The sequence below is a fragment of the Gadus macrocephalus genome, chromosome 5 (genome assembly GCF_031168955.1).
Source record: "Gadus macrocephalus chromosome 5, ASM3116895v1".
In the NCBI taxonomy this organism is placed as follows: Eukaryota; Metazoa; Chordata; class Actinopteri; order Gadiformes; family Gadidae; genus Gadus; species Gadus macrocephalus.
The window spans coordinates 445387-467500 of NC_082386.1; the positions used below are offsets into that span (position 1 = coordinate 445387).

The 22114-nt window shown below is 40.1% G+C and overlaps 29 non-coding genes across 29 annotated transcripts; 16 read left to right on the top strand and 13 right to left on the bottom strand.

Moving 5' to 3' along the window:
- The first annotated feature begins 639 nt into the window (after window positions 1–639).
- On the top strand, window positions 640–711 carry trnap-agg (transfer RNA proline (anticodon AGG)). Its single transcript has one exon. It is a non-coding gene; the product is annotated as a tRNA-Pro (tRNA).
- Window positions 712–2117: 1406 nt separating this feature from the next.
- On the bottom strand, window positions 2118–2199 carry trnal-aag (transfer RNA leucine (anticodon AAG)). The gene has a single exon. It is a non-coding gene; the product is annotated as a tRNA-Leu (tRNA).
- An 884-nt stretch (window positions 2200–3083) lies between these two features.
- trnal-aag (transfer RNA leucine (anticodon AAG)) lies at window positions 3084–3165 on the bottom strand. Its single transcript has one exon. It is a non-coding gene; the product is annotated as a tRNA-Leu (tRNA).
- Window positions 3166–4049: 884 nt separating this feature from the next.
- On the bottom strand, window positions 4050–4131 carry trnal-aag (transfer RNA leucine (anticodon AAG)). Its single transcript has one exon. It is a non-coding gene; the product is annotated as a tRNA-Leu (tRNA).
- A 320-nt stretch (window positions 4132–4451) lies between these two features.
- trnap-cgg (transfer RNA proline (anticodon CGG)) lies at window positions 4452–4523 on the top strand. The gene has a single exon. It is a non-coding gene; the product is annotated as a tRNA-Pro (tRNA).
- A 292-nt stretch (window positions 4524–4815) lies between these two features.
- On the top strand, window positions 4816–4887 carry trnap-agg (transfer RNA proline (anticodon AGG)). Its single transcript has one exon. It is a non-coding gene; the product is annotated as a tRNA-Pro (tRNA).
- Window positions 4888–5379: 492 nt separating this feature from the next.
- trnal-aag (transfer RNA leucine (anticodon AAG)) lies at window positions 5380–5461 on the bottom strand. The gene has a single exon. It is a non-coding gene; the product is annotated as a tRNA-Leu (tRNA).
- A 320-nt stretch (window positions 5462–5781) lies between these two features.
- trnap-ugg (transfer RNA proline (anticodon UGG)) lies at window positions 5782–5853 on the top strand. Its single transcript has one exon. It is a non-coding gene; the product is annotated as a tRNA-Pro (tRNA).
- A 492-nt stretch (window positions 5854–6345) lies between these two features.
- On the bottom strand, window positions 6346–6427 carry trnal-uag (transfer RNA leucine (anticodon UAG)). The gene has a single exon. It is a non-coding gene; the product is annotated as a tRNA-Leu (tRNA).
- A 320-nt stretch (window positions 6428–6747) lies between these two features.
- trnap-agg (transfer RNA proline (anticodon AGG)) lies at window positions 6748–6819 on the top strand. Its single transcript has one exon. It is a non-coding gene; the product is annotated as a tRNA-Pro (tRNA).
- A 292-nt stretch (window positions 6820–7111) lies between these two features.
- trnap-agg (transfer RNA proline (anticodon AGG)) lies at window positions 7112–7183 on the top strand. Its single transcript has one exon. It is a non-coding gene; the product is annotated as a tRNA-Pro (tRNA).
- Window positions 7184–8590: 1407 nt separating this feature from the next.
- trnal-aag (transfer RNA leucine (anticodon AAG)) lies at window positions 8591–8672 on the bottom strand. The gene has a single exon. It is a non-coding gene; the product is annotated as a tRNA-Leu (tRNA).
- Window positions 8673–9556: 884 nt separating this feature from the next.
- On the bottom strand, window positions 9557–9638 carry trnal-aag (transfer RNA leucine (anticodon AAG)). The gene has a single exon. It is a non-coding gene; the product is annotated as a tRNA-Leu (tRNA).
- Window positions 9639–10924: 1286 nt separating this feature from the next.
- Window positions 10925–10997, top strand: trnap-agg (transfer RNA proline (anticodon AGG)). The gene has a single exon. It is a non-coding gene; the product is annotated as a tRNA-Pro (tRNA).
- Window positions 10998–11890: 893 nt separating this feature from the next.
- trnap-agg (transfer RNA proline (anticodon AGG)) lies at window positions 11891–11962 on the top strand. Its single transcript has one exon. It is a non-coding gene; the product is annotated as a tRNA-Pro (tRNA).
- A 292-nt stretch (window positions 11963–12254) lies between these two features.
- Window positions 12255–12326, top strand: trnap-agg (transfer RNA proline (anticodon AGG)). Its single transcript has one exon. It is a non-coding gene; the product is annotated as a tRNA-Pro (tRNA).
- Window positions 12327–12818: 492 nt separating this feature from the next.
- trnal-aag (transfer RNA leucine (anticodon AAG)) lies at window positions 12819–12900 on the bottom strand. Its single transcript has one exon. It is a non-coding gene; the product is annotated as a tRNA-Leu (tRNA).
- A 320-nt stretch (window positions 12901–13220) lies between these two features.
- On the top strand, window positions 13221–13292 carry trnap-ugg (transfer RNA proline (anticodon UGG)). The gene has a single exon. It is a non-coding gene; the product is annotated as a tRNA-Pro (tRNA).
- A 492-nt stretch (window positions 13293–13784) lies between these two features.
- On the bottom strand, window positions 13785–13866 carry trnal-uag (transfer RNA leucine (anticodon UAG)). The gene has a single exon. It is a non-coding gene; the product is annotated as a tRNA-Leu (tRNA).
- A 320-nt stretch (window positions 13867–14186) lies between these two features.
- Window positions 14187–14258, top strand: trnap-agg (transfer RNA proline (anticodon AGG)). Its single transcript has one exon. It is a non-coding gene; the product is annotated as a tRNA-Pro (tRNA).
- A 292-nt stretch (window positions 14259–14550) lies between these two features.
- trnap-agg (transfer RNA proline (anticodon AGG)) lies at window positions 14551–14622 on the top strand. Its single transcript has one exon. It is a non-coding gene; the product is annotated as a tRNA-Pro (tRNA).
- Window positions 14623–16029: 1407 nt separating this feature from the next.
- trnal-aag (transfer RNA leucine (anticodon AAG)) lies at window positions 16030–16111 on the bottom strand. The gene has a single exon. It is a non-coding gene; the product is annotated as a tRNA-Leu (tRNA).
- Window positions 16112–16995: 884 nt separating this feature from the next.
- On the bottom strand, window positions 16996–17077 carry trnal-aag (transfer RNA leucine (anticodon AAG)). Its single transcript has one exon. It is a non-coding gene; the product is annotated as a tRNA-Leu (tRNA).
- An 884-nt stretch (window positions 17078–17961) lies between these two features.
- Window positions 17962–18043, bottom strand: trnal-aag (transfer RNA leucine (anticodon AAG)). Its single transcript has one exon. It is a non-coding gene; the product is annotated as a tRNA-Leu (tRNA).
- Window positions 18044–18363: 320 nt separating this feature from the next.
- On the top strand, window positions 18364–18435 carry trnap-cgg (transfer RNA proline (anticodon CGG)). The gene has a single exon. It is a non-coding gene; the product is annotated as a tRNA-Pro (tRNA).
- Window positions 18436–19329: 894 nt separating this feature from the next.
- Window positions 19330–19402, top strand: trnap-agg (transfer RNA proline (anticodon AGG)). The gene has a single exon. It is a non-coding gene; the product is annotated as a tRNA-Pro (tRNA).
- Window positions 19403–19893: 491 nt separating this feature from the next.
- On the bottom strand, window positions 19894–19975 carry trnal-aag (transfer RNA leucine (anticodon AAG)). The gene has a single exon. It is a non-coding gene; the product is annotated as a tRNA-Leu (tRNA).
- A 320-nt stretch (window positions 19976–20295) lies between these two features.
- On the top strand, window positions 20296–20367 carry trnap-cgg (transfer RNA proline (anticodon CGG)). Its single transcript has one exon. It is a non-coding gene; the product is annotated as a tRNA-Pro (tRNA).
- An 894-nt stretch (window positions 20368–21261) lies between these two features.
- trnap-agg (transfer RNA proline (anticodon AGG)) lies at window positions 21262–21334 on the top strand. Its single transcript has one exon. It is a non-coding gene; the product is annotated as a tRNA-Pro (tRNA).
- Window positions 21335–22114: the final 780 nt, after the last annotated feature.

The following is a 22114-nucleotide window of genomic DNA, read 5'->3' on the forward strand; positions in this document are numbered from 1 at the left end:
CCTGCATGCAGCTCTAAGCCTGTGTGCCTGATCTGCTCCGAGACGGTGGCGGATAGTCAGTTGTTGACCAAACAGACACTGATACTACTAGCGCCTAAAGTACTTATATTGGCTAAATATGCCTCTGAATCATAATGCACACCTTGACTGTTGGTACATAAAACACATACAGTCCTATATCAGTGAAAACAACGGTCATAAAAAATGTGTGATAGACCCCCGGACCCAAGCTTGAGGATTTTTTTTTAAACTGGACCCATTAGGATTTTAATTGCCTACCCCTGGTCTAGGGGTATGTTTCTCGCTTAGGGTGAGAGTGGTCCCGGGTTCAAATCCCGGTCGTGCCCTCGGTTCTTTGCTCAATCTTGTGCACAGCCTTGAAAGATTGAGCTGATATTTTGTGAAATGCTTCAGGATTCCATTTGATATCCCATAATCCAGCTGTATTCTGGAAAAGATAGTGAATATTTTTGTCTTTGTTCTTAGTTGCCATCAACACACAAACCTGCTTTATTGGGAATTGAATGTGTTGGAATATATCTTTCGGCACATTCAATTATACAATTGTTCTTAAACGCTTGCACCCCTTCTAATCATTTGAGCATTTTCAAAAATTGACATATCAAATTAAGTTGATGTGGCTCGTTGGTCTAGGGGTATGATTCACGCTTAGGGTGCGTGAGGTCCCGGGTTCAATTCCCGGACGAGCCCTCGGTTCTTTGCTCAATGTTGTGCACTGCCTTGAAAGATTGAGCTGATATTTTGTGAATTGCTTCAGGTTTCCATTTGATATCCCATAATCCAGGTGTTCTCTGGAAAAGCTAGTGAATATTTTTGTATTTGTTCTTAGTTGCCATTAACGCACAAACCTGCTTTATTGGGAATAGAATGTATTGGAATATATCTTGAGGCACATACAACAGGGCATGTCATTACTGAAATGCATTAAGGAGTATATATTTTTCACACTTTCACACTATTCAACTTGTGCTCGTGATCTCAAATATATTTTCTTTGGCATAATTAACTGCCAATTGCGTTAGTGTGAACGAAAGATCCACAAAGTGAGACCTTGTGTAGGTGTACAACGAATGTTGTCGCTTTTTTGAGGAAATTCGAAGCATGTAACTGAGAAATTGCCATTCAACAGTATTGCCTTTGAGAAAAGCATTTCAAAATACTCCTTGAACACAGTTCATGTACTGGCAGTTGTGGGATTTGAACCCACGCCTCCAATGAGACTGAATATTATTAATGGCCTTTCAAAATGATGCTGCAATGCAAAGGGTTGAATGCCCTTGCAAGGATTTGAAACAACGTCTCCTCGAACTGGAGCATTGATCCAGCACCTTGGAAAACTCGGCAGCACTATATCACAGGACATTTGTAACTATTATTGAATTTCAAAGTAGGACTTTAATGCAGTCCAAAGGAAGAATGAATATTGTAATTTGACGGCAATAAATTGGAATTATACAATTGTTCTTAAACGCTTGCACCCCTGCTAATCATCTGAGCATTTTCAAAAATTGACATATCAAATTATGTTGATGTGTCTCGTTGGTCTAGGGGTATGATTCTCGCTTTGGGTGCGAGAGGTCCCGGGTTCAAATCCCAGACGAGCCCTCGGTTCTATGCTCAATCTTGTGCACAGCCTTGAAAGATTGAGCTGTTATTTCGTGAAATGCTTCAGGATTCATTTGATATCCCATAATCCAGCTGTATTCTGGAAAAGCTAGTGAATATATTTGTCTTTGTTCTTAGTTGCCATCAACGCACAAACCTGCTTTATTGGGATTAGAATGTGTTGGAATATATCTTTCGGCACATTCAACAGGGCATGTCATTACTGAAATGCATTAAGGAGTATAGGTTTTTCACACTTTCACACTATTCAACTTGTGCTCGTGATCTCAAATTGATTCTCTTTGGCATAATTAACTGCCAATTGCGTTAGTGTGAATGAAAGATCCACAAAGTGAGACCTTGTGTAGGTGTTGAACGAATGTTGTCGCTTTTTTGAGGGGATTCGAAGCATGTTACTGAGAAATAGCCATTCAACAGTATTGCCTTTGAGAAATGCATTTCAAAATACTCCATGAACACAGTTCATGTACTGGCAGTGGTGAGAATTGAACCCACGCCTCCTAAGAGACTGGAGCCTTAATCCAGCGCCTTAGACCGCTCGGCCACACTACCACAAAACACTAACATTCTTAATGGCCTTTCAAAATGATGCTGCAATGCAAAGGGTTGAATGCCCCTGCAAGGATTTGAAACAACGTCTCCTCGAACTGGAGCATTGATCCAGCACCTTGGAAAACTCGGCAGCACTATATCACAGGACATTTGTAACTATTATTGAATTTCAAAGTAGGACTTTAATGCAGTCCAAAGGAAGAATGAATATTGTAATTTGACGGCAATAAATTGGAATTATACAATTGTTCTTAAACGCTTGCACCCCTGCTAATCATCTGAGCATTTTAAAAAATTGACATATCAAATTATGTTGATGTGTCTCGTTGGTCTAGGGGTATGATTCTCGCTTTGGGTGCGAGAGGTCCCGGGTTCAAATCCCAGACGAGCCCTCGGTTCTTTGCTCAATCTTGTGCACAGCCTTGAAAGATTGAGCTGTTATTTCGTGAAATGCTTCAGGATTCCATTTGATATCCCATAATCCAGCTGTATTCTGGAAAAGCTAGTGAATATATTTGTCTTTGTTCTTAGTTGCCATCAACGCACAAACCTGCTTTATTGGGATTAGAATGTGTTGGAATATATCTTTCGGCACATTCAACAGGGCATGTCATCCCTGAAATGCATTAAGGAGTATAGGTTTTTCACACTTTCACACTATTCAACTTGTGCTCGTGATCTCAAATTGATTCTCTTTGGCATAATTAACTGCCAATTGCGTTAGTGTGAATGAAAGATCCACAAAGTGAGACCTTGTGTAGGTGTTGAACGAATGTTGTCGCTTTTTTGAGGGGATTCGAAGCATGTTACTGAGAAATAGCCATTCAACAGTATTGCCTTTGAGAAATGCATTTCAAAATACTCCTTGAACACAGTTCATGTACTGGCAGTGGTGGGATTTGAACCCACGCCTCCTAAGAGACTAGAGCCTTAATCCAGCGCCTTAGACCGCTCTGCCACACTACCACAAAACTCAAACATTATTAATGGCCTTTCAAAATGATGCTGCAATGCAAAGGGTTGAATGCCCTTGCAAGGATTTGAAACAACGTCTCCTCGAACTGGAGCATTGATCCAGCACCTTGGAAAACTCGGCAGCACTATATCACAGGACATTTGTAACTATTATTGAATTACAAAGTAGGACTTTAATGCAGTCCAAAGGAAGAATGAATATTGTAATTTGACGTCAATAAATTGGAATTATACAATTGTTCTTAAACGCTTGCACCCCTGCTAATCATCTGAGCATTTTCAAAAATTGACATATCAAATAATGTTGATGTGGCTCGTTGGTCTAGGGGTATGATTCTTGCTTTGGGTGCGGGAGGTCCCGGGTTCAAATCCTGGTTGAGCCCTCGGTTCTTTGCTCAATGTTGTGCACAGCCTTGAAAGAATGAGCTGATATATCGTGAATTGCTTCAGGTTTCCATTTGATATCCCATAATCTAGCTGTATTCTGGAAAAGCTAGTGGTTATTTTTGTCTTTGTTCTTAGTTGCCATCAACGCACAAACCTGCTTTATTGGGAATAGAATGTGTTGGAATATATCTTTCGGCAGATTCAACAGGGCATGTCATTACTGAAATGCATTAAGGAGTATATATTTTTCACACTTTCACACTATTCAACTTGTGCTCGTGATCTCAAATTGATTCTCTTTGGCATAATTAACTGCCAATTGCGTTAGTGTGAATGAAAGATCCACAAAGTGAGACCTTGTGTAGGTGTTCAACGAATGTTGTCGCTTTTTTGAGGGGATTCGAAGCATGTAACTGAGAAATTGCCATTCAACAGTATTGCCTTTGAGAAAAGCATTTCAAAAAACTCCATGAACACAGTTCATGTACTGGCAGTGGTGAGATTTGAACCCACGCCTCCTAAGAGACTGGAGCCTTAATCCAGCGTCTTAGACCGCTCGGCCACACTACCACAAAACACTAACATTATTAATGGCCTTTCAAAATGATGCTGCAATGCAAAGGGTTGAATGCCCCTGCAAGGATTTGAAACAACGTCTCCTCGAACTGGAGCATTGATCCAGCACCTTGGAAAACTCGGCAGCACTATATCACAGGACATTTGTAACTATTTTTGAATTACAAAGAAGGACTTTAATGCAGTCCAAAGGAAGAATGAATATTGTAATTTGACGGCAATAAATTGGAATTATACAATTGTTCTTAAACGCTTGCACCCCTGCTAATAATTTGAGCATTTTCAAAAATTGACATATCAAATTATGTTGATGTGGCTTGTTGGTCTAGGGGTATGATTCTCGCTTCGGGTGCGAGAGGTCCCGGGTTCAAATCCCGGACGAGCCCTCGGTTCTTTGCTCAATGTTGTGCACAGCCTTGTAAGTTTGTGCTGTTATTTCGTGAAATGATTCAGGTTTCCATTTGATATCCCATAATCCAGCTGTATTCTGGAAAAGCTAGTGAATATTTTTGTCTTTGTTCTTAGTTGCCATCAACACACAAACCTGCTTTATTGGGAATAGAATGTGTTGGAATATATCTTTCGGCACATTCAATTACACAATTGTTCTTAAACGCTTGCACCCCTGCTAATCATTTGAGCATTTTCAAAAATTGACGTATCAAATTATGTTGATGTGGCTCGTTGGTCTAGGGGTATGATTCTCGCTTAGGGTGTGAGAGGTCCCGGGTTCAATTCCCGGACGAGCCCTCGGTTCTTTGCACAATGTTGTGCACAGCCTTGAAAGATTAAGCTGTTATTTCGTGAAATGCTTCAGGATTCCATTTGATATCCCATAATCCAGCTGTATTCTGGAAAAGCTAGTGAATATTTTTGTCTTTGTTCTTTGTTGCCATCAACGCACAAACCTGCTTTATTGGGAATAGAATGTGTTGGAATATATCTTTCGGCACATTCAACAGGGCATGTCATTACTGAAATGCATTAAGGAGTATATATTTTTCACACTTTCACACCATTCAACTTGTGCTCGTGATCTCAAATTGATTCTCTTTGGCATAATTAACTGCCAATTGCGTTAGTGTGAATGAAAGATCCACAAAGTGAGACCTTGTGTAGGTGTTCAACGAATGTTGTCGCTTTTTTGAGGGGATTCGAAGCATGTAACTGAGAAATTGCCATTCAACAGTATTGCCTTTGAGAAAAGCATTTCAAAATTCTCCTTGAACACAGTTCATGTACTGGCAGTGGTGGGATTTGAACCCACGCCTCCTAAGAGACTGGAGCCTTAATCCAGCGCCTTAGACCGCTCGGCCACACTACCACAAAACACTAACATTCTTAATGGCCTTTCAAAATGATGCTGCAATGCAAAGGGTTGAATGCCCCTGCAAGGATTTGAAACAACGTCTCCTCGAACTGGAGCATTGATCCAGCACCTTGGAAAACTCGGCAGCACTATATCACAGGACATTTGTAACTATTTTTGAATTACAAAGTAGGACTTTAATGCAGTCCAAAGGAAGAATGAATATTGTAATTTGACGGCAATAAATTGGAATTATACAATTGTTCTTAAACGCTTGCACCCCTGCTAATAATTTGAGCATTTTCAAAAATTGACATATCAAATTATGTTGATGTGGCTCGTTGGTCTAGGGGTATGATTCTCGCTTTGGGTGCGAGAGGTCCCGGGTTCAAATCCCGGACGAGCCCTCGGTTCTTTGCTCAATGTTGTGCACAGCCTTGAAAGATTGAGCTGTTAATTCGTGAAATGCTTCAGGATTCCATTTGATATCCCATAATCCAGCTGTATTCTGGAAAAACTAGTGAATATTTTTGTCTTTTTTCTTAGTTGCCATCAACGCACAAACCTGCTTTATTGGGAATAGAATGTGTTGGAATATATCTTTCGGCACATTCAACAGGGCATGTCATTACTGAAATGCATTAAGGAGTATATATTTTTCACACTTTCACACTATTCAACTTGTGCTCGTGATCTCAAATTGATTCTCTTTGGAATAATTAACTGCCAATTGCGTTAGTGTGAATGAAAGATCCACAAAGTGAGACCTTGTGTAGGTGTTCAACGAATGTTGTCGCTTTTTTGAGGGGATTAGAAGCATGTAACTGAGAAATTGCCATTCAACAGTATTGCCTGTGAGAAAAGCATTTCAAAATACTCCTTGAACACAGTTCATGTACTGGCAGTGGTGGGATTTGAACCCACGCCTCCTAAGAGACTGGAGCCTAAATCCAGCGCCTTAGACCGCTCGGCCACACTACCACAATACACTAACATTCTTAATGGCCTTTCAAAATGAAGCTGCAATGCAAAGGGTTGAATGCCCCTGCAAGGATTTGAAACAACGTCTCCTCGAACTGGAGCATTGATCCAGCACCTTGGAAAACTCGGCAGCACTATATCACAGGACATTTGTAACTATTTTTGAATTACAAAGTAGGACTTTAATGCAGTCCAAAGGAAGAATGAATATTGTAATTTGACGGCAATAAATTGGAATTACACAATTATTCTTAAACGCTTGCTCCCCTGCTAATAATTTGAGCATTTTCAAAAATTGACATATCAAAATTTGTTGATGTGGCTCGTTGGTCTAGGGGTATGATTCTCGCTTAGGGTGCGGGAGGTCCCGGGTTCAATTCCCGGACGAGCCCTCGGTTCTTTGCTTAATGTTGTGCACTGCCTTGAAAGATTGAGCTGATATTTTGTGAAATGCTTCAGGATTCCATTTGATATCCCATAATCCAGCTGTATTCTGGAAAAGATAGTGAATATTTTTGTCTTTGTTCTTAGTTGCCATCAACACACAAACCTGCTTTATTGGGAATTGAATGTGTTGGAATATATCTTTCGGCACATTCAATTATACAATTGTTCTTAAACGCTTGCACCCCTTCTAATCATTTGAGCATTTTCAAAAATTGACATATCAAATTAAGTTGATGTGGCTCGTTGGTCTAGGGGTATGATTCACGCTTAGGGTGCGAGAGGTCCCGGGTTCAATTCCCGGACGAGCCCTCGGTTCTTTGCTCAATGTTGTGCACTGCCTTGAAAGATTGAGCTGATATTTTGTGAATTGCTTCAGGTTTCCATTTGATATCCCATAATCCAGGTGTTCTCTGGAAAAGCTAGTGAATATTTTTGTATTTGTTCTTAGTTGCCATTAACGCACAAACCTGCTTTATTGGGAATAGAATGTATTGGAATATATCTTGAGGCACATACAACAGGGCATGTCATTACTGAAATGCATTAAGGAGTATATATTTTTCACACTTTCACACTATTCAACTTGTGCTCGTGATCTCAAATATATTTTCTTTGGCATAATTAACTGCCAATTGCGTTAGTGTGAACGAAAGATCCACAAAGTGAGACCTTGTGTAGGTGTACAACGAATGTTGTCGCTTTTTTGAGGAAATTCGAAGCATGTAACTGAGAAATTGCCATTCAACAGTATTGCCTTTGAGAAAAGCATTTCAAAATACTCCTTGAACACAGTTCATGTACTGGCAGTTGTGGGATTTGAACCCACGCCTCCAATGAGACTGAATATTATTAATGGCCTTTCAAAATGATGCTGCAATGCAAAGGGTTGAATGCCCTTGCAAGGATTTGAAACAACGTCTCCTCGAACTGGAGCATTGATCCAGCACCTTGGAAAACTCGGCAGCACTATATCACAGGACATTTGTAACTATTATTGAATTTCAAAGTAGGACTTTAATGCAGTCCAAAGGAAGAATGAATATTGTAATTTGACGGCAATAAATTGGAATTATACAATTGTTCTTAAACGCTTGCACCCCTGCTAATCATCTGAGCATTTTCAAAAATTGACATATCAAATTATGTTGATGTGTCTCGTTGGTCTAGGGGTATGATTCTCGCTTTGGGTGCGAGAGGTCCCGGGTTCAAATCCCAGACGAGCCCTCGGTTCTTTGCTCAATCTTGTGCACAGCCTTGAAAGATTGAGCTGTTATTTCGTGAAATGCTTCAGGATTCCATTTGATATCCCATAATCCAGCTGTATTCTGGAAAAGCTAGTGAATATATTTGTCTTTGTTCTTAGTTGCCATCAACGCACAAACCTGCTTTATTGGGATTAGAATGTGTTGGAATATATCTTTCGGCACATTCAACAGGGCATGTCATTACTGAAATGCATTAAGGAGTATAGGTTTTTCACACTTTCACACTATTCAACTTGTGCTCGTGATCTCAAATTGATTCTCTTTGGCATAATTAACTGCCAATTGCGTTAGTGTGAATGAAAGATCCACAAAGTGAGACCTTGTGTAGGTGTTGAACGAATGTTGTCGCTTTTTTGAGGGGATTCGAAGCATGTTACTGAGAAATAGCCATTCAACAGTATTGCCTTTGAGAAATGCATTTCAAAATACTCCATGAACACAGTTCATGTACTGGCAGTGGTGAGAATTGAACCCACGCCTCCTAAGAGACTGGAGCCTTAATCCAGCGCCTTAGACCGCTCGGCCACACTACCACAAAACACTAACATTCTTAATGGCCTTTCAAAATGATGCTGCAATGCAAAGGGTTGAATGCCCCTGCAAGGATTTGAAACAACGTCTCCTCGAACTGGAGCATTGATCCAGCACCTTGGAAAACTCGGCAGCACTATATCACAGGACATTTGTAACTATTATTGAATTTCAAAGTAGGACTTTAATGCAGTCCAAAGGAAGAATGAATATTGTAATTTGACGGCAATAAATTGGAATTATACAATTGTTCTTAAACGCTTGCACCCCTGCTAATCATCTGAGCATTTTCAAAAATTGACATATCAAATTATGTTGATGTGTCTCGTTGGTCTAGGGGTATGATTCTCGCTTTGGGTGCGAGAGGTCCCGGGTTCAAATCCCAGAAGAGCCCTCGGTTCTTTGCTCAATCTTGTGCACAGCCTTGAAAGATTGAGCTGTTATTTCGTGAAATGCTTCAGGATTCCATTTGATATCCCATAATCCAGCTGTATTCTGGAAAAGCTAGTGAATATATTTGTCTTTGTTCTTAGTTGCCATCAACGCACAAACCTGCTTTATTGGGATTAGAATGTGTTGGAATATATCTTTCGGCACATTCAACAGGGCATGTCATCCCTGAAATGCATTAAGGAGTATAGGTTTTTCACACTTTCACACTATTCAACTTGTGCTCGTGATCTCAAATTGATTCTCTTTGGCATAATTAACTGCCAATTGCGTTAGTGTGAATGAAAGATCCACAAAGTGAGACCTTGTGTAGGTGTTGAACGAATGTTGTCGCTTTTTTGAGGGGATTCGAAGCATGTTACTGAGAAATAGCCATTCAACAGTATTGCCTTTGAGAAATGCATTTCAAAATACTCCTTGAACACAGTTCATGTACTGGCAGTGGTGGGATTTGAACCCACGCCTCCTAAGAGACTAGAGCCTTAATCCAGCGCCTTAGACCGCTCTGCCACACTACCACAAATCTCAAACATTATTAATGGCCTTTCAAAATGATGCTGCAATGCAAAGGGTTGAATGCCCTTGCAAGGATTTGAAACAACGTCTCCTCGAACTGGAGCATTGATCCAGCACCTTGGAAAACTCGGCAGCACTATATCACAGGACATTTGTAACTATTATTGAATTACAAAGTAGGACTTTAATGCAGTCCAAAGGAAGAATGAATATTGTAATTTGACGTCAATAAATTGGAATTATACAATTGTTCTTAAACGCTTGCACCCCTGCTAATCATCTGAGCATTTTCAAAAATTGACATATCAAATAATGTTGATGTGGCTCGTTGGTCTAGGGGTATGATTCTTGCTTTGGGTGCGGGAGGTCCCGGGTTCAAATCCTGGTTGAGCCCTCGGTTCTTTGCTCAATGTTGTGCACAGCCTTGAAAGAATGAGCTGATATATCGTGAATTGCTTCAGGTTTCCATTTGATATCCCATAATCTAGCTGTATTCTGGAAAAGCTAGTGGTTATTTTTGTCTTTGTTCTTAGTTGCCATCAACGCACAAACCTGCTTTATTGGGAATAGAATGTGTTGGAATATATCTTTCGGCAGATTCAACAGGGCATGTCATTACTGAAATGCATTAAGGAGTATATATTTTTCACACTTTCACACCATTCAACTTGTGCTCGTGATCTCAAATTGATTCTCTTTGGCATAATTAACTGCCAATTGCGTTGGTGTGAATGAAAGATCCACAATGTGAGACCTTGTGTAGGTGTTCAACGAATGTTGTCGCTTTTTTGTGGGGATTCGAAGCATGTAACTGAGAAATTGCCATTCAACGGTATTGCCTTTGAGAAATGCATTTCAAAATACTCCTTGAACACAGTTCATGTACTGGCAGTGGTGGGATTTGAACCATAGGCTCCAAAGAGACTGGTGCCTTAATCCAGCGCCTTTGACCGCTCGGCCACACTACCACAATATACTATCATTCTTAATGGCCTTTCAAAATGATGCTGCAATGCAAAGGGTTGAATGCCCCTGCAAGTTTTTGAAACAACGTCTCCTCGAACTGGAGCATTGATCCAGCACCTTGGAAAACACGGCAGCACTATATCACAGGACATTTGTAACTATTTTTGAATTACAAAGTAGGACTTTAATGCAGTCCAAAGGAAGAAAGAATATTGTAATTTGACGGCAATAAATTGGAATTATACAATTGTTCTTAAACGCTTGCACCCCTGCTAATCATTTGAGCATTTTCAAAAATTGACATATCAAATTAAGTTGATGTGGCTCGTTGGTCTAGGGGTATGATTCTCGCTTAGGGTGCGAGAGGTCCGGGGTTCAATTCCCGGACGAGACCTCGGTTCTTTGCTCAATGTTGTGCACTGCCTTGAAAGATTGAACTGATATTTCTTAAAATGCTTCAGGTTTCAATTTGATATCCCATAATCCTGGTGTTCTCTGGAAAAGCTAGTGAATATTTTTGTCTTTGTTCTTAGTTGCCATTAACGCACAAACCTGCTTTATTGGGAATAGAATGTATTGGAATATATCTTGAGGCACATACAACAGGGCATGTCATTAATGAAATGCATTAAGGAGTATATATTTTTCACACTTTCACACTATTCAACTTGTGCTAGTGATCTCAAATTGATTCTCTTTGGCATAATTAACTGCCAATTGCGTTAGTGTGAACGAAAGATCCACAAAGTGAGACCTTGTGTAGGTGTTCAACGAATGTTGTCGCTTTTTTGAGGAAATTCGAAGCATGTAACTGAGAAATTGCCATTCAACAGTATTGCCTTTGAGAAAAGCATTTCAAAATACTCCTTGAACACAGTTCATGTACTGTCAGTAATGGGATTTGAACCCACGCCTCCAATGAGACTGAAGCCTAAATCCAGCGCCTTAGACCGCTCGGCCATTCTACCACAAATCACAAACATTCTTAATGGCCTTTCAAAATGATGCTGCAATGCAAATGGTTGAATGCCCCTGCAAGGATTTGAAACAACGTCTCCTCGAACTGGATTATTGATCCAGCACCTTGGAAAACTCGGCAGCACTACATCACAGGACATTTGTAACTATTTTTGAATTACAAAGTAGGACTTTAATGCAGTCCAAAGGAAGAATAAATATTGTAATTTGACGGCAATAAATTGGAATTATACAATTGTTCTTAAACGCTTGCACCCCAGCTAATCATTTGAGCATTTTCAAAAATTGACATATCAAATTATGTTGATGTGGCTCGTTGGTCTAGGGGTATGATTCTCGCTTAGGGTGCGAGAGGTCCCGGGTTCAATTCCCGGACGAGCCCTCGTTTCTTTGCTCAATGTTGTGCACTGCCTTGAAAGATTGAGCTGTTATTTCGTGAAATGCTTCAGGATTCCATTTGATATCCCATAATCCAGCTGTATTCTGGAAAAGCTAGTGAATATTTTTGTCTTTGTTCTTAGTTGCCATCAACACACAAACCTGCTTTATTGGGAATAGAATGTGTTGGAATATATCTTTCGGCACATTCAATTACACAATTGTTCTTAAACGCTTGCACCCCTGCTAATCATTTGAGCATTTTCAAAAATTGACGTATCAAATTATGTTGATGTGGCTCGTTGGTCTAGGGGTATGATTCTCGCTTAGGGTGTGAGAGGTCCCGGGTTCAATTCCCGGACGAGCCCTCGGTTCTTTGCACAATGTTGTGCACAGCCTTGAAAGATTGAGCTGTTATTTCGTGAAATGCTTCAGGATTCCATTTGATATCCCATAATCCAGCTGTATTCTGGAAAAGCTAGTGAATATTTTTGTCTTTGTTCTTGGTTGCCATCAACGCACAAACCTGCTTTATTGGGAATAGAATGTGTTGGAATATATCTTTCGGCACATTCAACAGGGCATGTCATTACTGAAATGCATTAAGGAGTATATATTTTTCACACTTTCACACCATTCAACTTGTGCTCGTGATCTCAAATTGATTCTCTTTGGCATAATTAACTGCCAATTGCGTTAGTGTGAATGAAAGATCCACAAAGTGAGACCTTGTGTAGGTGTTCAACGAATGTTGTCGCTTTTTTGAGGGGATTCGAAGCATGTAACTGAGAAATTGCCATTCAACAGTATTGCCTTTGAGAAAAGCATTTCAAAATTCTCCTTGAACACAGTTCATGTACTGGCAGTGGTGGGATTTGAACCCACGCCTCCTAAGAGACTGGAGCCTTAATCCAGCGCCTTAGACCGCTCGGCCACACTACCACAAAACACTAACATTCTTAATGGCCTTTCAAAATGATGCTGCAATGCAAAGGGTTGAATGCCCCTGCAAGGATTTGAAACAACGTCTCCTCGAACTGGAGCATTGATCCAGCACCTTGGAAAACTCGGCAGCACTATATCACAGGACATTTGTAACTATTTTTGAATTACAAAGTAGGACTTTAATGCAGTCCAAAGGAAGAATGAATATTGTAATTTGACGGCAATAAATTGGAATTATACAATTGTTCTTAAACGCTTGCACCCCTGCTAATAATTTGAGCATTTTCAAAAATTGACATATCAAATTATGTTGATGTGGCTCGTTGGTCTAGGGGTATGATTCTCGCTTTGGGTGCGAGAGGTCCCGGGTTCAAATCCCGGACGAGCCCTCGGTTCTTTGCTCAATGTTGTGCACAGCCTTGAAAGATTGAGCTGTTAATTCGTGAAATGCTTCAGGATTCCATTTGATATCCCATAATCCAGCTGTATTCTGGAAAAACTAGTGAATATTTTTGTCTTTTTTCTTAGTTGCCATCAACGCACAAACCTGCTTTATTGGGAATAGAATGTGTTGGAATATATCTTTCGGCACATTCAACAGGGCATGTCATTACTGAAATGCATTAAGGAGTATATATTTTTCACACTTTCACACTATTCAACTTGTGCTCGTGATCTCAAATTGATTCTCTTTGGAATAATTAACTGCCAATTGCGTTAGTGTGAATGAAAGATCCACAAAGTGAGACCTTGTGTAGGTGTTCAACGAATGTTGTCGCTTTTTTGAGGGGATTAGAAGCATGTAACTGAGAAATTGCCATTCAACAGTATTGCCTGTGAGAAAAGCATTTCAAAATACTCCTTGAACACAGTTCATGTACTGGCAGTGGTGGGATTTGAACCCACGCCGCCTAAGAGACTGGAGCCTAAATCCAGCGCCTTAGACCGCTCGGCCACACTACCACAATACACTAACATTCTTAATGGCCTTTCAAAATGAAGCTGCAATGCAAAGGGTTGAATGCCCCTGCAAGGATTTGAAACAACGTCTCCTCGAACTGGAGCATTGATCCAGCACCTTGGAAAACTCGGCAGCACTATATCACAGGACATTTGTAACTATTTTTGAATTACAAAGTAGGACTTTAATGCAGTCCAAAGGAAGAATGAATATTGTAATTTGACGGCAATAAATTGGAATTACACAATTATTCTTAAACGCTTGCTCCCCTGCTAATAATTTGAGCATTTTCAAAAATTGACATATCAAAATTTGTTGATGTGGCTCGTTGGTCTAGGGGTATGATTCTCGCTTAGGGTGCGGGAGGTCCCGGGTTCAATTCCCGGACGAGCCCTCGGTTCTTTGCTTAATGTTGTGCACTGCCTTGAAAGATTGAGCTGATATTTTGTGAAATGCTTCAGGATTCCATTTGATATCCCATAATCCAGCTGTATTCTGGAAAAGATAGTGAATATTTTTGTCTTTGTTCTTAGTTGCCATCAACACACAAACCTGCTTTATTGGGAATTGAATGTGTTGGAATATATCTTTCGGCACATTCAATTATACAATTGTTCTTAAACGCTTGCACCCCTTCTAATCATTTGAGCATTTTCAAAAATTGACATATCAAATTAAGTTGATGTGGCTCGTTGGTCTAGGGGTATGATTCACGCTTAGGGTGCGAGAGGTCCCGGGTTCAATTCCCGGACGAGCCCTCGGTTCTTTGCTCAATGTTGTGCACTGCCTTGAAAGATTGAGCTGATATTTTGTGAATTGCTTCAGGTTTCCATTTGATATCCCATAATCCAGGTGTTCTCTGGAAAAGCTAGTGAATATTTTTGTATTTGTTCTTAGTTGCCATTAACGCACAAACCTGCTTTATTGGGAATAGAATGTATTGGAATATATCTTGAGGCACATACAACAGGGCATGTCATTACTGAAATGCATTAAGGAGTATATATTTTTCACACTTTCACACTATTCAACTTGTGCTCGTGATCTCAAATATATTTTCTTTGGCATAATTAACTGCCAATTGCGTTAGTGTGAACGAAAGATCCACAAAGTGAGACCTTGTGTAGGTGTACAACTAATGTTGTCGCTTTTTTGAGGAAATTCGAAGCATGTAACTGAGAAATTGCCATTCAACAGTATTGCCTTTGAGAAAAGCATTTCAAAATACTCCTTGAACACAGTTCATGTACTGGCAGTTGTGGGATTTGAACCCACGCCTCCAATGAGACTGAATATTATTAATGGCCTTTCAAAATGATGCTGCAATGCAAAGGGTTGAATGCCCTTGCAAGGATTTGAAACAACGTCTCCTCGAACTGGAGCATTGATCCAGCACCTTGGAAAACTCGGCAGCACTATATCACAGGACATTTGTAACTATTATTGAATTTCAAAGTAGGACTTTAATGCAGTCCAAAGGAAGAATGAATATTGTAATTTGACGGCAATAAATTGGAATTATACAATTGTTCTTAAACGCTTGCACCCCTGCTAATCATCTGAGCATTTTCAAAAATTGACATATCAAATTATGTTGATGTGTCTCGTTGGTCTAGGGGTATGATTCTCGCTTTGGGTGCGAGAGGTCCCGGGTTCAAATCCCAGACGAGCCCTCGGTTCTATGCTCAATCTTGTGCACAGCCTTGAAAGATTGAGCTGTTATTTCGTGAAATGCTTCAGGATTCCATTTGATATCCCATAATCCAGCTGTATTCTGGAAAAGCTAGTGAATATATTTGTCTTTGTTCTTAGTTGCCATCAACGCACAAACCTGCTTTATTGGGATTAGAATGTGTTGGAATATATCTTTCGGCACATTCAACAGGGCATGTCATTACTGAAATGCATTAAGGAGTATAGGTTTTTCACACTTTCACACTATTCAACTTGTGCTCGTGATCTCAAATTGATTCTCTTTGGCATAATTAACTGCCAATTGCGTTAGTGTGAATGAAAGATCCACAAAGTGAGACCTTGTGTAGGTGTTGAACGAATGTTGTCGCTTTTTTGAGGGGATTCGAAGCATGTTACTGAGAAATAGCCATTCAACAGTATTGCCTTTGAGAAATGCATTTCAAAATACTCCATGAACACAGTTCATGTACTGGCAGTGGTGAGAATTGAACCCACGCCTCCTAAGAGACTGGAGCCTTAATCCAGCGCCTTAGACCGCTCGGCCACACTACCACAAAACACTAACATTCTTAATGGCCTTTCAAAATGATGCTGCAATGCAAAGGGTTGAATGCCCCTGCAAGGATTTGAAACAACGTCTCCTCGAACTGGAGCATTGATCCAGCACCTTGGAAAACTCGGCAGCACTATATCACAGGACATTTGTAACTATTATTGAATTTCAAAGTAGGACTTTAATGCAGTCCAAAGGAAGAATGAATATTGTAATTTGACGGCAATAAATTGGAATTATACAATTGTTCTTAAACGCTTGCACCCCTGCTAATCATCTGAGCATTTTCAAAAATTGACATATCAAATTATGTTGATGTGTCTCGTTGGTCTAGGGGTATGATTCTCGCTTTGGGTGCGGGAGGTCCCGGGTTCAAATCCCAGACGAGCCCTCGGTTCTTTGCTCAATCTTGTGCACAGCCTTGAAAGATTGAGCTGTTATTTCGTGAAATGCTTCAGGATTCCATTTGATATCCCATAATCCAGCTGTATTCTGGAAAAGCTAGTGAATATATTTGTCTTTGTTCTTAGTTGCCATCAACGCACAAACCTGCTTTATTGGGATTAGAATGTGTTGGAATATATCTTTCGGCACATTCAACAGGGCATGTCATCCCTGAAATGCATTAAGGAGTATAGGTTTTTCACACTTTCACACTATTCAACTTGTGCTCGTGATCTCAAATTGATTCTCTTTGGCATAATTAACTGCCAATTGCGTTAGTGTGAATGAAAGATCCACAAAGTGAGACCTTGTGTAGGTGTTGAACGAATGTTGTCGCTTTTTTGAGGGGATTCGAAGCATGTTACTGAGAAATAGCCATTCAACAGTATTGCCTTTGAGAAATGCATTTCAAAATACTCCTTGAACACAGTTCATGTACTGGCAGTGGTGGGATTTGAACCCACGCCTCCTAAGAGACTAGAGCCTTAATCCAGCGCCTTAGACCGCTCTGCCACACTACCACAAATCTCAATCATTATTAATGGCCTTTCAAAATGATGCTGCAATGCAAAGGGTTGAATGCCCTTGCAAGGATTTGAAACAACGTCTCCTCGAACTGGAGCATTGATCCAGCACCTTGGAAAACTCGGCAGCACTATATCACAGGACATTTGTAACTATTATTGAATTACAAAGTAGGACTTTAATGCAGTCCAAAGGAAGAATGAATATTGTAATTTGACGTCAATAAATTGGAATTATACAATTGTTCTTAAACGCTTGCACCCCTGCTAATCATCTGAGCATTTTCAAAAATTGACATATCAAATAATGTTGATGTGGCTCGTTGGTCTAGGGGTATGATTCTTGCTTTGGGTGCGGGAGGTCCCGGGTTCAAATCCTGGTTGAGCCCTCGGTTCTTTGCTCAATGTTGTGCACAGCCTTGAAAGAATGAGCTGATATATCGTGAATTGCTTCAGGTTTCCATTTGATATCCCATAATCTAGCTGTATTCTGGAAAAGCTAGTGGTTATTTTTGTCTTTGTTCTTAGTTGCCATCAACGCACAAACCTGCTTTATTGGGAATAGAATGTGTTGGAATATATCTTTCGGCAGATTCAACAGGGCATGTCATTACTGAAATGCATTAAGGAGTATATATTTTTCACACTTTCACACTATTCAACTTGTGCTCGTGATCTCAAATTGATTCTCTTTGGCATAATTAACTGCCAATTGCGTTAGTGTGAATGAAAGATCCACAAAGTGAGACCTTGTGTAGGTGTTCAACGAATGTTGTCGCTTTTTTGAGGGGATTCGAAGCATGTAACTGAGAAATTGCCATTCAACAGTATTGCCTTTGAGAAAAGCATTTCAAAAAACTCCATGAACACAGTTCATGTACTGGCAGTGGTGAGATTTGAACCCACGCCTCCTAAGAGACTGGAGCCTTAATCCAGCGTCTTAGACCGCTCGGCCACACTACCACAAAACACTAACATTATTAATGGCCTTTCAAAATGATGCTGCAATGCAAAGGGTTGAATGCCCCTGCAAGGATTTGAAACAACGTCTCCTCGAACTGGAGCATTGATCCAGCACCTTGGAAAACTCGGCAGCACTATATCACAGGACATTTGTAACTATTTTTGAATTACAAAGAAGGACTTTAATGCAGTCCAAAGGAAGAATGAATATTGTAAATTGACGGCAATAAATTGGAATTATACAATTGTTCTTAAACGCTTGCACCCCTGCTAATAATTTGAGCATTTTCAAAAATTGACATATCAAATTATGTTGATGTGGCTTGTTGGTCTAGGGGTATGATTCTCGCTTCGGGTGCGAGAGGTCCCGGGTTCAAATCCCGGACGAGCCCTCGGTTCTTTGCTCAATGTTGTGCACAGCCTTGTAAGTTTGTGCTGTTATTTCGTGAAATGATTCAGGATTCCATTTGATATCCCATAATCCAGCTGTATTCTGGAAAAGCTAGTGAATATTTTTGTCTTTGTTCTTGGTTGCCATCAACGCACAAACCTGCTTTATTGGGAATAGAATGTGTTGGAATATATCTTTCGGCACATTCAACAGGGCATGTCATTACTGAAATGCATTAAGGAGTATATATTTTTCACACTTTCACACCATTCAACTTGTGCTCGTGATCTCAAATTGATTCTCTTTGGCATAATTAACTGCCAATTGCGTTAGTGTGAATGAAAGATTCACAATGTGAGACCTTGTGTAGGTGTTCAACGAATGTTGTCGCTTTTTTGTGGGGATTCGAAGCATGTAACTGAGAAATTGCCATTCAACGGTATTGCCTTTGAGAAATGCATTTCAAAATACTCCTTGAACACAGTTCATGTACTGGCAGTGGTGGGATTTGAACCATAGGCTCCAAAGAGACTGGTGCCTTAATCCAGCGCCTTTGACCGCTCGGCCACACTACCACAATATACTATCATTCTTAATGGCCTTTCAAAATGATGCTGCAATGCAAAGGGTTGAATGCCCCTGCAAGTTTTTGAAACAACGTCTCCTCGAACTGGAGCATTGATCCAGCACCTTGGAAAACACGGCAGCACTATATCACAGGACATTTGTAACTATTTTTGAATTACAAAGTAGGACTTTAATGCAGTCCAAAGGAAGAAAGAATATTGTAATTTGACGGCAATAAATTGGAATTATACAATTGTTCTTAAACGCTTGCACCCCTGCTAATCATTTGAGCATTTTCAAAAATTGACATATCAAATTAAGTTGATGTGGCTCGTTGGTCTAGGGGTATGATTCTCGCTTAGGGTGCGAGAGGTCCGGGGTTCAATTCCCGGACGAGACCTCGGTTCTTTGCTCAATGTTGTGCACTGCCTTGAAAGATTGAACTGATATTTCTTAAAATGCTTCAGGTTTCAATTTGATATCCCATAATCCTGGTGTTCTCTGGAAAAGCTAGTGAATATTTTTGTCTTTGTTCTTAGTTGCCATTAACGCACAAACCTGCTTTATTGGGAATAGAATGTATTGGAATATATCTTGAGGCACATACAACAGGGCATGTCATTAATGAAATGCATTAAGGAGTATATATTTTTCACACTTTCACACTATTCAACTTGTGCTAGTGATCTCAAATTGATTCTCTTTGGCATAATTAACTGCCAATTGCGTTAGTGTGAACGAAAGATCCACAAAGTGAGACCTTGTGTAGGTGTTCAACGAATGTTGTCGCTTTTTTGAGGAAATTCGAAGCATGTAACTGAGAAATAGCCATTCAACAGTATTGCCTTTGAGAAAAGCATTTCAAAAAACTCCATGAACACAGTTCATGTACTGGCAGTGGTGAGATTTGAACCCACGCCTCCTAAGAGACTGGAGCCTTAATCCAGCGTCTTAGACCGCTCGGCCACACTACCACAAAACACTAACATTATTAATGGCCTTTCAAAATGATGCTGCAATGCAAAGGGTTGAATGCCCCTGCAAGGATTTGAAACAACGTCTCCTCGAACTGGAGCATTGATCCAGCACCTTGGAAAACTCGGCAGCACTATATCACAGGACATTTGTAACTATTTTTGAATTACAAAGAAGGACTTTAATGCAGTCCAAAGGAAGAATGAATATTGTAAATTGACGGCAATAAATTGGAATTATACAATTGTTCTTAAACGCTTGCACCCCTGCTAATAATTTGAGCATTTTCAAAAATTGACATATCAAATTATGTTGATGTGGCTTGTTGGTCTAGGGGTATGATTCTCGCTTCGGGTGCGAGAGGTCCCGGGTTCAAATCCCGGACGAGCCCTCGGTTCTTTGCTCAATGTTGTGCACAGCCTTGTAAGTTTGTGCTGTTATTTCGTGAAATGATTCAGGATTCCATTTGATATCCCATAATCCAGCTGTATTCTGGAAAAGCTAGTGAATATTTTTGTCTTTGTTCTTGGTTGCCATCAACGCACAAACCTGCTTTATTGGGAATAGAATGTGTTGGAATATATCTTTCGGCACATTCAACAGGGCATGTCATTACTGAAATGCATTAAGGAGTATATATTTTTCACACTTTCACACCATTCAACTTGTGCTCGTGATCTCAAATTGATTCTCTTTGGCATAATTAACTGCCAATTGCGTTAGTGTGAATGAAAGATTCACAATGTGAGACCTTGTGTAGGTGTTCAACGAATGTTGTCGCTTTTTTGTGGGGATTCGAAGCATGTAACTGAGAAATTGCCATTCAACGGTATTGCCTTTGAGAAATGCATTTCAAAATACTCCTTGAACACAGTTCATGTACTGGCAGTGGTGGGATTTGAACCATAGGCTCCAAAGAGACTGGTGCCTTAATCCAGCGCCTTTGACCGCTCGGCCACACTACCACAATATACTATCATTCTTAATGGCCTTTCAAAATGATGCTGCAATGCAAAGGGTTGAATGCCCCTGCAAGTTTTTGAAACAACGTCTCCTCGAACTGGAGCATTGATCCAGCACCTTGGAAAACACGGCAGCACTATATCACAGGACATTTGTAACTATTTTTGAATTACAAAGTAGGACTTTAATGCAGTCCAAAGGAAGAAAGAATATTGTAATTTGACGGCAATAAATTGGAATTATACAATTGTTCTTAAACGCTTGCACCCCTGCTAATCATTTGAGCATTTTCAAAAATTGACATATCAAATTAAGTTGATGTGGCTCGTTGGTCTAGGGGTATGATTCTCGCTTAGGGTGCGAGAGGTCCGGGGTTCAATTCCCGGACGAGACCTCGGTTCTTTGCTCAATGTTGTGCACTGCCTTGAAAGATTGAACTGATATTTCTTAAAATGCTTCAGGTTTCAATTTGATATCCCATAATCCTGGTGTTCTCTGGAAAAGCTAGTGAATATTTTTGTCTTTGTTCTTAGTTGCCATTAACGCACAAACCTGCTTTATTGGGAATAGAATGTATTGGAATATATCTTGAGGCACATACAACAGGGCATGTCATTAATGAAATGCATTAAGGAGTATATATTTTTCACACTTTCACACTATTCAACTTGTGCTAGTGATCTCAAATTGATTCTCTTTGGCATAATTAACTGCCAATTGCGTTAGTGTGAACGAAAGATCCACAAAGTGAGACCTTGTGTAGGTGTTCAACGAATGTTGTCGCTTTTTTGAGGAAATTCGAAGCATGTAACTGAGAAATAGCCATTCAACAGTATTGCCTTTGAGAAAAGCATTTCAAAATACTCCTTAAACACAGTTCATGTACTGTCAGTAATGGGATTTGAACCCACGCCTCCAATGAGACTGAAGCCTAAATCCAGCGCCTTAGACCGCTCGGCCATTCTACCACAAATCACAAACATTCTTAATGGCCTTTCAAAATGATGCTGCAATGCAAATGGTTGAATGCCCCTGCAAGGATTTGAAACAACGTCTCCTCGAACTGGATTATTGATCCAGCACCTTGGAAAACTCGGCAGCACTACATCACAGGACATTTGTAACTATTTTTGAATTACAAAGTAGGACTTTAATGCAGTCCAAAGGAAGAATAA